The sequence below is a fragment of the Miscanthus floridulus genome, unplaced genomic scaffold (assembly GCF_019320115.1).
Source record: "Miscanthus floridulus cultivar M001 unplaced genomic scaffold, ASM1932011v1 fs_432_7_8, whole genome shotgun sequence".
Classification (NCBI taxonomy): Eukaryota; Viridiplantae; Streptophyta; class Magnoliopsida; order Poales; family Poaceae; genus Miscanthus; species Miscanthus floridulus.
In genome coordinates, this window is record NW_027096755.1 from 40360 (window position 1) to 55131 (window position 14772).

The 14772-nt window shown below is 45.5% G+C and overlaps 1 pseudogene; it reads right to left on the reverse strand.

The window, feature by feature from the left end:
• Positions 1-4840: 4840 nt before the first annotated feature.
• LOC136531760 (protein RETICULATA-RELATED 5, chloroplastic-like) lies at positions 4841-14535 on the reverse strand (annotated as a pseudogene).
• Between the last annotated feature and the right edge of the window lie 237 nt (positions 14536-14772).

Sequence of the window (14772 nt, forward strand, 5' to 3'; positions counted from 1 at the left end):
AAGAACCTCAAGATCACTAGGCAAAGAAGAAATATTCTTAGAACCTGCAAATTAGAAGGCGGCTACATGAGTAGAAAGATAATCAACACATTGTTAATACAAAGCAACAGATCAGTTTACACTTTACCTCTTTTAGCTGTAGTTATCCAATCCTTAGTGCAAACAAGTGCTTGTACCATGTCTGGATCAAGGCTGCTTCGATATGGGTCGACCACACGTCCACCGGCACTAAATGTAGATTCAGAAGCCACGGTTGACACTTGCATTGTCAACACATCACGTGCAATCATGGAGAGGACAGGATATTCATCCTTCTGATTTTTCCACCATGCTAAAATATCAAAGGTATTATTGTTGGCTTTAGAAACTTTAAATTGTGGTTCTGCTGAGTACCTCTCCAATTCACTTATTCCTTCATCATTACCGCCCACGTCACTTTCATAAAGGAATGAATCAAGCTCATCATCCGCACTATCCATAAACTGATCTATAGCTGAAGTTGATGAAACAACTGTTGTACTCTTGGAAGAAGGTGCGGAAGAAACATAGCAATGAAACATGTTCCTTAGAACACCATTGAATTTATCAAGTTCAGCTTGATAGGAATTTCTATATAATTTTCTCAGGTAAAATTCTACGATTCTTCTCTTGAACCTAGGATCAAGCACATTTGCAACAGCAAGAGCAACATTTGACTTCTTCCAATACTTGTCAAACTTGACACTCATAGCATTTGCCATTTGGCAAAGAGTAGCATCATTACTATTGCACCAATCAGTTAGATATAACTTAATCTCACAAAAACCTCTGAAAAACATGTTTGCTGTTGGATATTGAGTACCGGAAAATATCTTAGTGAGGTCAAAGAATTTTTTCAAGAAAGGAATCAGAACCCGTGCCTTTTCCCATTCCTGACTTGAAGGAGCAATACACTCATACCTGCGGCAGTCGATGGAAGTGAGCCTCTCAAATGCAAGCTTATAATAAAGAGCATCCCTCAACATGAGATATGTAGAATTCCATCTCGTAGAAACATCAAGTGAGAGAGAAGGCTTTGTATGTAGTCCACATTCAGTAGCACATTTCAGGAACTCCTCCCACTAAACCATAGATCCCTTAACAGCAACTACAAAGGATCTAATCTTTTCAGTTGCAGAGCCAATCACACGCATACCATCTTTAACAACCAAATTAAGGATGTGATTGGCACACCTCACATGAAAAAACAGCCCATCACATACTAAAGGACTATGCCTCTTCAGTTCTACAATGACATCCTTAACTGCTACTTCACTTGCCGCTGCATTATCCAAACTTAGAGAGAACATCTTCTTTTCCACATACCACTTCAAAAGAGAAGAACAAAGTGTATAAGACAACCTCTCACCAGTATGTCGCCCTTCAACATGGAAGAAATTGATGATCCTCTTCTGAATTTTCCAATCATCATCAACCCAATGAAGAGTAACACACATATAACCCTTGTTCTGGTTGGATGTCCACATATCCATAGTTGCACTAAAGCGACTTTGAACAGTTTTGAAGTATGCATACAACTTATCCTTTTCAGCCAAATAATATTCCATTATTTCCTTTCTAACCGTGACACAAGACTTTAGAGGATAATGTGGACGCATTGATTTGACCCACTCTTGGAAATATTCATGCTCAACCATATTAAAAGGGTACTCGTGAACTATCATAGCCTCATAGAACTTTCTCAAGATAGCTTCTTGATCATACTTGTAAGGTTGGACAACTGCGATGCCAGTATCTTTATCAGTTTTTGTTGTAAGCTATTGTTGCCCTTTCTTAATGCCGTGATAATTAGCGAGATGGGTCCAAAAGCCAGTTGTTCCAAATCTGCTCTCAGCTCTGTGTTTGCTGGTCTTGTTTACACAACCTTTGACATTGCACTTAGCCCAAAGCTGATTTTCCTCCTTGCCATTCACCTTCACTGTTACTGTGTACTTGGTGAAGTATTGCCACACTTCAGATGTGCTTTTCTTTGCCCTTTTGCCGGCAGGTTCATTTCCATCCTCGCCGTCGCTGCCTGCATCCACATCGATTGGTTCAACACCATCTATTTCAGATGAAGGTGCTGCTGCAGGTGTTACAGAAGAAGCAGATATGCCAAGATTCTGGCTTGCGCTTTCACTTGCAGCTGGCCTTGCACGATTATGGTATCCTATCACAAATAATGAAGTGCATGCGTTCTCATATATACACAGTGAAATAATGCATCGGTAATATATACAAATAAATCACAAAAAATGTATATATACAAAAAATGGAACTCTAAAATATATACAAATAAATCTATATTACAGCCTATGGTCCTACATTTACACAAAAAAATAAATCAGTGAATGAGTGATACATGGCATAAGATGAGATGAGCTTTACCAGACGAAGCTGTGGCCGCGAGTTCGACAGGAAGTCGTGCCTCCATCACTCGCACTCGGGGGCCTCGGTGTGTTGGACTTGGATCCGTATCTCCAGCCGGTGCCATCTTCGCCTTAGATGTCGCCGCCGACCGGCGACCGCCTGATGAAGGAGAAGGACAAGGACGATCATGTATCTAACAACGTGAGTACGTGATGGACTAGAAGCCCCCAGGAAGCTAGCACCCAGACCCAGCAGTGTGGAGGCACTGACACGAAGTCGCGGGGAGGTGCGGAGGACACCGTGGAATGGCATCTGCCGTGCTGGAGTCGAAGACTAGCAGATTGGTGATGGAGGCGGCTAGGGCTAGGTTTACGTGCTGCGTTGGTGTCGATCGTGACTCGTCAGGGTGAAGACTACGTGAGAATGTGAGATGGAGATGCGGCAGCGGCAGCCAGAAGGTGCCTCGTAAGGCCTAGGGTGCTCGGCGGGCTTGGCCAATGGGCCTGGCCTGGGATGCTACGCACTATGCCATCCTGGGCTCCTTCTGGTCTCTGAAATTCTGCATGATCGGTAATTACCGACGATATATTACCGAATGCATACGGTATTTCTCAAAAACGATCGGAAGAGTGCTGGATCGTTTTCGTTTTCATTATCGGATTTTTTTACCGTTCTCGTTTCCATTTCGTCGGTTACCGTCGCCGTTTTCGTTTAAGGAGAAAAAACGGTAATTTCTCGAAAACGATTTCCGATAATCGAGAATTACCGTTTTCGTTTTCAGCCCTATCGAGAGTAGAGAGACAGAGAGAAATAGAAGAAGAACGTGTCGAATCTGACACCGTAGATGGAGATGGTCCAGAAGTCGCCATCTCGTTCGTCGGTGAAGTCTGCGCACGGGCAACGACGTTCGGGGAAGAGATCAATGAAGTCGTCGACGTCGGTGGAGCGCGGCGGCGCGGCTGGTGGCTTTCCGTCACTGACTGCGTCCCTCTCTGATCGGGATTAGAGTTTTAATTTCGGTGGGGAGCTCGGCTCACGGTAAACCTCGTACTCAGAGCCGCCGGCCCCCACCTCTATATGTAGCGCAGTGTGACAGGGGTCTTTCAGCCATAGTGGGCTAAGCATCCCCGATCAGAACACGGATCAAAGGCCCAACTAGGCTGTTGGGCTCAGTTTGAAATTAGAGATCAATCTAGCAGGGCAGAGTACATACCATGAGTAAATGAGTATGAGACCATAGCGCGTCCGGACCAAAGTCACGGGACGGACGCCCGTGACATTGTCGATCCCCGCGTGCAAACCTTAAACACGGCGAGGCCGTGACCGAGTCGTCACTTGCTTGCCTTGCTACATGCTACCTGTCCGTCCATCAGGCCGGCGCGCGCAGAGGCGCAGGCGAGGCGTGTGAGTGACAGATGGACCCACGGCGAGCTGTGCGCCGTCTCCACGTGCACGCGGCAGCTCCAAATAGCTGGACCGTCTGGAGATGCTGCCATGCGCCCATGCCGGTGAGGAACTGGAAGAAACCGCGACGAAGCTTCGTGGAATCCGTCATTTGCGCCAGGGAGGCGGGCACTAATGCACTATTGACTATTCTATCTCCATCCGCGTCGCGCGGAGAGAACTGCTCCTGCTCGGGGCATGACCTCGGCTGCCGCGGCTACATGTGGCAGCGGCAGGCAAACCAACCTGGCAAGATGTGAGGCGTCAGTGTATTGGCTGTACTTACGCCTGTACACTGCACAGTACGGTGCTGTTACTGTTGGGCTTTGGATATGTTTTTCAGTGGTCCAAACCAAAGACAGAAGGGAGTGTGAGGCAGCACAGCATATTTAGGTTCCTGTGATAAAGAAAACCAAGCAGTGCTCCGTTGGATGGTTGATGAGACTCGGGAACTGGATTCGTGCGACAACGGCCCAAGGCTACCGCGTGGTGCCTTGGTTTGGTTTGGTTGCACGAGCGTGACGGCCTGATGGATCCCTGCGCTGTACTGTATTTGATTTGAAGGAACAGGTAGAACCTGTGCACGAGGTGATAGATGCCCATTCGTTTGGAGCATTGTCCTCCCCGTCTCAGACTTTTGAGCGTAGAGCGATCTGATGATTCTGAAGTCTGAACGAACCAATACATCTCTTCTGTTCTGCAAGGGATGCATGCAGCTTCGTAAGTGCAGTGCTCTGTACTCTAGACACGCGGTTACGAGGAAGAAATGCCACGTGAAACTAGCCTGTTTGGTCTGACATCAGGCAAACTTGCCTGGCAGGCATCAGGCGTTGGATTTTGACTTCCTGGGATCAGATCTGCTGACGGGTGAAAGTCGCCTGGTCCGAGTTCATGGTGTGTGGTTTGCCATGGTTCACCACTCACCAGCGTTGGAAAGGCAGAGGTGAAGACAGTTTAGCCTGCTGTTTGGTAGGACCACATAGGGACTGGTTTGATCACACCATAGCAATACCACAGGAAACATCAGACCGTCGCACAGTCCGCTCAGCCAATAAAATTACACATGCACTCTGGATTCAAGTGCATATATACAAGGTGTATCATAGTTCACAAGCGACAACCCTGATCCTTGCCTCCAGTAATGTTTTGGATCAAACTTCACGTGTGAAATGCTGTACAGGATTAAAAAAAAAAGGTCTTCGATCGTCTCCTCTGTGAATGTACAAACGGTATTCACCCCATGAGGGTGTAAAAATGGCTTTCTGGTCATAACAATGTGAAAGTCTTCAAAGCTTTGCTCTTCAGAATTTCAGATTTGTCTCTCCACATGATGCGATGGCTAAGCTTCAATCTGGCTCTAAGAAGACATCTCGTTTATATGCCTGTACAGGTGTATCGTGTATGGTGTGTCATGGAAGGAAGCTGCTCTGTGTTTTGTTTGTATGGCCACAACAAATTAGGTCACTGCGTGATGACTATGTCAAGTCATTTGATTGGTTATTACTGCTGTCGTCCACGTTCTGTACTTCTGTCGTGCCGCATTCTAGCAGTGGCATTTCAGATGCGCTCGAAACCTCAGGAGAAGGCAGCTCTTTCTTAGTACTTTGCACGCCTGTAGCTCGTGCAAGATCGATCCATTGCTGCAAGAATCATGGTGTCAGTACAGCGAGATGTAGTGCAAATACTACCATGAGTAAATCACTGAATTCCATCAAATCCTTCTATTGCAAGGTTTTAATTTCCTTCCAAAGGAATTCAATAGAATTTTCTCAATAAAAAAAGCCCATTCAAGAAGCAACAATAAACTGTAAGGAGTACTGATGGTTCCTTTTATCTCAATTAAATCAGGACCAGCCTAAGATCATATATCCTGAAGTTCATGTAGCAAAGTTGAACAGGCAAAATAAAAATGCCAGAATTAAAGCAATCAGTTCCAGAGTCCAATGCTAGTGCCTAGCAGACTGAGTTGCCTCCTAACTATGCCTACAAACTGAAAAAACCAATCAATTGGAATCGGAGGGTTGCCCACTAGCATACCTTATTCTAACATCTTTGGTCCTATGCTAAAATAAGAAACAGACACAGACTGTAAAGTTTCTTGTTCGAAGAAAGAGGAGAACACTTGTTTTTGGTGTTCAGCCAGCTTAAAAAGTCCAATTTAAATACCAAAACATTATAGGGTTAATGTAAAGTGCAAAAGTGGTAAACCTGTGTTCCCCAGTATGAGTTAACTGTCCTTGAAACGAAGGACACCAGGCTAGCAAGAAGTGGCTGGTTATAGTAGGCCATCAGATCCTCTCCTAGCCGATGCTCAATCAGACCAGCTATGACCTGAAACATGTTCATTGGAAAAGGTTAACACTGTTGTGAAAAATAGAGGAAATTATAAGCTGCATTTACTTGGATAATCTAATGCATCAGTAAGTTACTGATTGCAGATGAGCTGCAGTTGCAAGGCCTAATTTTGATGTTACCAACTCCCATTCTCAGCATGTAACATTACAACATATTTTAACCATCAATGACATATGTCCTAATATATGCAACCACCGACAAAATAGCTTCTCATAACTAACATCACTTGAGTAAACAGAAAGATGCTCTTGGCAAACTACCTGATATCGCAGGTTTGCTGATGTTCCAAGGAAGCAACTATAAACAGTTGCTGCTTTCCAGATCGGAGTTCTTTTGCGCCCCACTTCCATACTTGCAGAAGGTTTAATAATCTGACGGGCACCATATAAGACATCTGAAGCAACTCCAGCTCCAATACTAGAAATGAATCCGACGCCAGCGAGTTTTAGACCACCCATAAGCACCGATGCAAACCTCTGGTTAATGTTCCAATTCTGCCCAACAATACCCTTTTGAAATGCATTATCTGGCACTGATCCTAAAATTCCTTTCAGAAGCTCCACACTCTCACCAGAGCCATCATCGGCAAAAGATAAGAGCGAAATTGTAGGTGCAGGAAGCCACACTGTAAAGAAGTCAACAACAGAACCCCTAATTGTATCAGTGAGAACATAGTCGATCTCTTCGAAAAACCGTCCTTTTCGTTTTTCATATTGTGCTAGAAGAGTGGTAGTTATTGATATACCCTCTTCAATAGCTAATCTATGCAGAAACTTGGGATCTGCTAGCAACCTTTCACGGAAACCCTGCAGAAAATGGCCAGCTTTAAGTTTCAACAATTTAACCATGTACTAAGCGGCATTTTTAATTGGCATTTCTAAAAGGGGAAAGAGTGAGAGATAAAGACTACAGGAGCTGCTTACTTGGAAACGGTGAATCAGTTCCGCCATAACAGGGTATTTCTCAAGGTCAAAAAAGTTCTGCAATATCTCAGGAGAAACTACACCAAGATCTATTCCTTTCTGAAGATCCTGTCATAGAATACAGGAAGTTCCGTCAGCTCCAATGTAAGAAAATATGAGTACTTATCATAGCAAGATAGACTTGAAAAGGAGTTATCATAAGTTCATAACAATATTTTCTTGTTCTACAGTTCATGTATAACAACAAGTACTGATTACATTTTCCTTTAGACTAATAACTACTCCCAAGATGTTACAGGAAGCAGGTAATACATATAGCATCAAGAGCACTCAACTTATACTGAGAAAGAGTGAGTGATAACCTGAGGTAAAGCTTCACGTCTCCTGCCAGCAGCATTCATAACTCTAGCAATTTCAGCACGATCAAAGCAATTCCGACTGCATGGCTTGGCAGCAGAGTACCATAAGAAATCAGCTACAGGGATTTCACCTTCTCTCCTTATACTTTGTCTCTCAGGATCAAGGAGTATCACAACTTGTTTTTTCTTTTGCATCTTTTTAGATATCCTAGCGGGAACACCAATTCCTCGTGGTCCATACATAACATGACTCGCACCAGTTACAACAACGAGCATCCCTGAAGGATCTCCATTAGTAATTTCTTTCATTATTGTCTGGGACATGGTATAATCATCAACTACTCTTGCCTGTGCTGATAAATATGAGCTTGGGCCAAAAGGGGAAGCACGAGTTGATGAAATTTTGTCTATCAATGATCGGCCTGAGATGGATGTAAAACCAGAAATGAAGCCTGAGCCAGCTGGAGGAGCATAAAGCTTTCTTTGAGCTTTTGAAAGGCCTCTAATTCCTTCGGCTTGCACAGTTCTTACCACCTAGTCAAGAAAAAAGCACTAGATAATTTTCACACAGTAATTTAGGGTAAGCTAAGCTTACATATTACATTTACATATCAAAGATGCTTCATATCAGAGATTTACTAGGAAGGGTTGAAAAGGCATGTAGCAGAGGTGCTTAAGCAGGCAAAGACATTACAATACATGGTACCAAAAAAAAAGCTTTCCCTTTTGAAACTGCAAATCAATTTTAAATTAGTACAATTTTAGAATGTTACGAGTCCGAAGTTCAGAAGTATAAACGAACAAGATTCCTTATGACTCCAATATGCCTGAATCACATGTGAGAATCAATTACTAATTACCTCAAGTGGAGTTCCACAGGCAACAAGCTTTATTCCATTATCACGGCAGTAATTCAAAAGTGGTTCATACTCCTGCCATCGCTCTGGTGCCCAGTGAGATGTATAAAATCTTAAGCTATTGCCATCAATTCTGCATAATGCAAAGAATTGTTACAAGTTCATCCACATGAAGTATTGGAAGGCTTTCTACACCAAAGATTGAACAAATATAGGCAAAAGGTAAAACCAACATTATAGGACTTTGGTTGAGCATAACCTGCGTGGAACCTATATGGTCGAAAACTCAAAATACTAGTAGTCTAGTAGATACAGATAATTACAGCAAACCCTCGAGGATGGAACTTAGCAGTTTATTGGGAGCAGGGTTAAACTACCAGTTTTATATATACAGCTTCGAAGACAAATCTGTTTAGTTATCCTAGCAGAGCCACGGTTTTGCCTCTTGCCATAAGCCATTTCCCGACTTCTCTACATCTATGGATATCAAACTTGCAGCTGCAACATCACAGCGAGGAATTCAATATGTACTGTTGCTCAACTATACTTGTCACAACTAGCAAAGTGGTAAGATTCGTTGTGTTAACACAAACTGCAACTACCTGCCATCCATGAACTGGTTGAGCTGCTCCTGGAGGTCGCAGGGAAAGGCCTCGAGCGCGAGGGAGATGCTCCTCCCGGCCTCCGCGAGCTTCCTGACGATCTCGAGCTCGAGCACCCTGTCGTCGCGGTCGGGCACGAGCTCGGCCTCGCCGAGGTACACCACCCGCGCCGCCATCAGCTTCTCCCACACCCTCCGCCGCGCGTCCTTCCCCACGGCCTGGGGCTCCCCGATGACCGTGGCGTCGTAGACCCTCGACAGCGTCGGCTCCTCCGCTGGAGGCGGAGGCGAGGCCGGAGCGGCGGGCGCCTGCGCCGGCGGCGGTGGGGCAGGCTTGTCATCGCCTGCCGCGGCGGAGGCGGCGAGGGGAAGGGACTGGAGGACGGTGGACGCCGCGACTAGCGAGGGGACGAGGACGAGGAGGTCCCGGCGTGTGGCGGCGCAGAGGCGGCCGCGCGTGGAGGCGGAGGCAGGGGTGGGGGTGGAGGTAGCAGAGATGAGGAGCGGCGGCTTGGTGGGGAGGTGCGGTTTGAACCTGAAGGCCCCCGGGGTTCTGGATGGCGCGTGCGGCAGCATTCCCGTGCGTTGAGACGGCGGCGGGGGCGGCGAGGCGCGCCCGCGCCGGTGCCCGGTTATTGGGGTGAAATGGAGGGCTCAGAGAACACGGGGCAGCTTGTGGTGGTTCCGTGGTTGGTACTGTAGGTAATAGACTCTTTGAAATCTCGGTTGTTTTGCATCTCAGTAGTGATTTGAACTTGAAGCATGTTTCTGTCAAGTTTGTTACGTATCAAGTTTGTTTCTGTCGCTGAGGACAAAGAGCAATGCGCGCCCCCCGTTCCAATTGGATTTTCACCGGCAACGAAACTCTTTGCGCTGCTCGGCGGCGCCAGCAAGCAGCACAGCCTCACAGGGCTAGTTTTTTGGGTGGATTTCTTGTGGCGACTTTTCATGGCAGAGCTGGAGCGGCAACCAGCATTCGCGGTAGAGAAGTCTTCGGAAGCGAGAGAGAAGTCTTCGGAAGAAGGATCAGAAGTTACAGGCCCGAAACGGAACAAAACTGGTGCCTACGTGAAGAGGATAAGCAGTGATGTTGAAGCCGATGGCCTCAAAAGGGACACCATGGTGCCACAGCAGCCACTAGCTCACGCTCATGTACAGTCAGCATTTTGCAAGACGAGTGGCTCACCTTTCTTGGATAGACGTGGCCCTCGGTTGGTGTACCGCGATTCGGATTTTGGAGACCCACCGCCGGGCCACCCCTCGTGTGACTATTTTGAAGGGCGAGCCTGGTGCAAGCGATAGAATCTTACCGTCTGTGACCGGAAGGTCCCGGGTTTAAGTTGTGGTCTCCTCGTATTGCACAAGCAAGGGTAAGGCTTGCCACTGACACCCTTCCTCAGACCCTGCACATAGCGGGAGCTCTCTGCACTGGGTACGCCCTCGTGTGACTATTTTGAGTTTAGGCCTTGCATTGCACGCCAACATGACCTTTCAGGCCAATTTGGAAAACAATGATTTTACAGAACATAGTTAAATTTCCTCAAAAATGGGTCAAAGAAAAGATGAGGATATGTAAAGTAAAAACGAAAACAAGTATGTAAGCACAAGTGTGCAACACTTCATGAAGGGAAAAAAGAACTATGTGTCTGGTTATCTCGGGTGGTAGGGAATTCACCCGACTGGTTCCATGTAAATGCACAGGGAAAAAACTCAAATGAAGCCCAGGCTGAGAAAAAGATGCCGCAGAAAATGGTAATACTATATTTTCTGAGAATTTTCAGGCACACAACTGGAGATACCAATACCCAGAAAAATCCATAGAAATGTGTCCCTTCGGGGATGGAGAGTGTGGTCTTGTCTCTTGTCTGCGTATAAGCCTCGCATGATTCTCAATGGTGTAGCTATGTTCACGCTGCACAATAATAGCTCAAATTCACCTGTATATGTACATCCTACTTCAACTGCTGCTTTTTGCATATCCTTTTTGTTTCTTCTGCTACCTTTGTCCATATGCTAGCAAAATGATCCGAGTATGTGGCCTGAACATAGCAACAGAAAACAAAAAATCAGAGATCCAAATTTCAATAACTTCCATCATTCCATGGTTAGATTGACTAATTTCACATGCATCGTTGGTGCTATTTGTTTAGGTGGGCGTTTTTGCACCCAAAAAGGAGATACAAGATAGCAAAGGTACTGTCTCTGAACAGTACATTGTGCACTCCTATATTACAGAAATTTTTCATAAATTGCAGCTAAACTGTCTGATGTTAACTTTCGGAAATTTCGTTTCTTCTCAATCGAAAGGGTTTGCAAAACTGAAATGGTCATAATGCATATCGTTTTGAGGTAAAATAAGGGCAATACATTTCATTGGTAACAATTGTGTTCAGGAGACCGATTAGAACCAAGATGTTGTCTACCAATGTACAGATGAACACTAGATCTAGGTAATTCAAATGATCCCACAAGTCTTAACTCCACAGCTTTTCCAGCATATCAGCTATAAGCTGAGACTGCATTTGAAGGTTTCTAGTTCTGCTGCCTCGTTGTTTCCTCCAATACACACATGGACATGCGCGCGCGCAACACATATAATAACACAAAATTCACATGACCCTTTAATAACGAGCTAAAAATGCACAACAGACCTAGCATTTAGCACTCATGTTTTTCCTTTTGTTCAAATAGCAGGCAAATACTACTGTTAAAAAACATGGAGGTACAAAGATAGATCTACAGTAAGCAATACAGTAGATTGATTATTGAACTGATTAAATTAATATTTTCTTTTTGTTAAAGAACTAAAGATGTACTGCAAACTGAACAACAACCCAAAACATAAACCAATTTATCGCAGGAGTTGAGAGCTTCTACCTGATCCGATACAAAGCCTTTCAGCATCTCCACCAAATCCTGGCGTCTTTCCTTGTTAAATCTTTTAATTTCATTCATGTTGTTTTCCTGCATTACCATAAAATAAAATAAAAAAGAAACGTCATATATACTCCATGTTGAACTGCAATGCAACGTTTGGGATTTAAATTTCTACAGTGGAACCTTGTTCCAACTCCCAAGTACTTGCGAAAGTTGTATCTATGATTCAAAACTCCAGACAAAACAGTGAGTTTGACTATGAGTTGAAACATAAATGCTGATGGTGCAATGCATACCAGTATTTTTGTATCACCTGAAATGGATGCATTTCTAATACTTAAATGAAAGCACTTATTTCACACAAAAAAATTGTGCCTACATGGTTTTTCTTAAAGGAATCTTGTCAACAGGATAGCATAACCTAGCATTTGAATTGCAGTAGGATGTGTTTTAAAATTTTAAGGTCAATTGATAAACAGAAAATTCATTAACAATGCATGTACTCTAAAATTCTTGATACTTCCAGCACAGCTCAAACATGACAATAGCTAGAATCAGACAATCTGGACTCTTGGCTGCTTAGCAACATGTCAGCTACTATCTCGTTCATTCTGGCTTCTGTGAGCTTAACTTGGAAAAATGTTAACTGGACATGGTCAAAAGAAGTGTTGGCTAATGAGAATTCCATAGCACAAACAACTATGACAAATAGATTTAGTCAGGTTGCTTCAGCGGATTATCCAAATATATAGCATTAGCTAGTGTTAGGCATCATGCTACAAAATAACCTAAAAATTATATCCCTAATGTACTGCAAACTGAATAATCTATGAACATATTTTTGGTATCCTTGCAGAATATAGATAATAATTGTGGGTCTGTTTGAGTAATAACAATATCGCAGTTGAAATTGTCACACATAATGTACACCTTCTTTGTTTTATAAGTTTGGATGAATTACCTTGATAAGTTCCAATTCTTTAAGTGCATGTGCTTTTGCATCTTCCGTGGCTCTTACTGTTTCTTTCAGTTCTTCTATCTTCTGATACCTTGATCTTTCCTGATCCATTCCTCTCGATGATACAAATTCAAGTTTTCCCGCCCGGGTATGCAAGAAATATAGTTCTGCTGACAAATTTTGCACACGAAGCAAAGCATTGGAACGAGCAGTAAAAGCGTTATGAACAGAAGCCATTGTCTCCATGTACTCATGGATAATGCCCTGCAAAAGCATAGAACATAGAACATGTCAAAATAAAAAGGAAAAAACAATAATCCTAAAAGCATATGTCCAAGCAAATATTCCTTTACTCAAGTCACCCCACTTACCAGATGTTTTACAATTTCAGCATTTAGTTTTGCCTGTGATCTGCTAACTCTAACAACAGCACTGGCAAAATTACTGATGTCAGCAGCTTGTCTTTTCTGAGAACTACACGTAGCCTGCTCCTTTTCAAACTTAGCCAGTTTGATGAATGACATTCCCAAGACACCAGTCGTTGCTCTAAGATCGTCATAAGCTTTAACAAATGCCTCTGCCTACAAATGATGCCATGGTAATAGATTAGCTAGTTTATTTTGCACTAGTACACAGTACAGAAAACTTATGATGCATAAAATGTATCTTTCTACATGTAGCAAAATGCAAGTGTACGGGCTTCTCCAAGCAAGCACTCAGAAGTTATTCACCTTATTCATTTATCCTGTTTTTTTTCTGCCTATAGAACAAAAATGGTACCAAATACGTATTTGTAATGAGTAATGACAACAAGAGACAGAGTCTACAGCATGCAAATCAAACCTTTGCAAATATGCAGTTACCTGCTGAGATGCTGTCACCAGATGCTTCTCCAAGTCCTCAAGCTTGGCCTTGTGCACAAGGTACTTTGTGTCGATCTCCTCCTCCACTGGAGGTGGCCTTACTGCCACCCACCCATTGGTTACTGTCTGCTTCAGGTCCTTGAACACCCCAAAAAAGTCCCTCCCACTCTTCGTAGGCGTCACTGGAGCGGCAGCAGCCATGGACGTGGCAGCACTCATCGCAGGGCTCCACCTGGGGGACTCACCGTCCGAAGTGGGGATACCGCTAGGCTCGGTGAGGAAGGCGTGGAGGACGGGGCTGCGGCCGACAACGGGGTGCGCGGCGAGGCGGCGGAGGTAGCGCTGGATCGTGACGCACCGCTGGTTCACGAAGTCGTGCCGCTGCATGACCTGCCCCTCGACGATGCTCTTGTCGGGCCTTGCCGGTACGAAGAGGCCGCGGTGTGTCTCCGCGAGGCGGTCGGCGAGCGCCACGACGTCGCGGAAGCGCCGACGCACGCGGAACTCGCCGCCGTCGGGCACCCGAGTGGCGATGAGGTAGGAGACGTAGCTGGCCGAGCCTGGAATGACGCCAACGGCTCCGGTCGCGGGCTCCGCGTGCTTCCTAGGCTCGGAGACAGTGATCTCAGCGAACCCCGGCGACGCCTCGCGGGACTTCGTCGCAGCCGCAGCGGCGTGGGGAGCCGGGGGAGGCGTGAAGTCCTCCACCCCATCCTCGTCCTCTTCGTCCAGAAACGCGCCGTGGTTCTCGCCAGCGGTAGGAGAGGAGGTGGACGAGGGGGGAGGAGGTGGGTCGGTCGTGGCCGCGACACCGACACTGGAGGAGGAGTCGAGGGGTAGTGTTTCGAGGTCCTCGACGGGGTTCCCCGGGGACGAGGGCCCCCCGGGGACGAGGGCTCGGTGGCCATCATGGCCACCGCCGGCGCCCGGCGGTTTGGGTTGGGGCGAGAAATGAGATCTGGCGGGGAATCCGAGGCGGAGTCAAGTCCGGTTGGAAGGTGAGCGCCGTGATTCGCCGCGCGTACGCGTAAGCAAAAGCGAAGGCAAAACCGTTTCGTGCTATGCACTGAATGGCAGGTGGGCCAGGTCATCTCTTTCGTTTGACTTGCAAATCGCAACGGCGTCCACACTGATCACTGATTCACTGG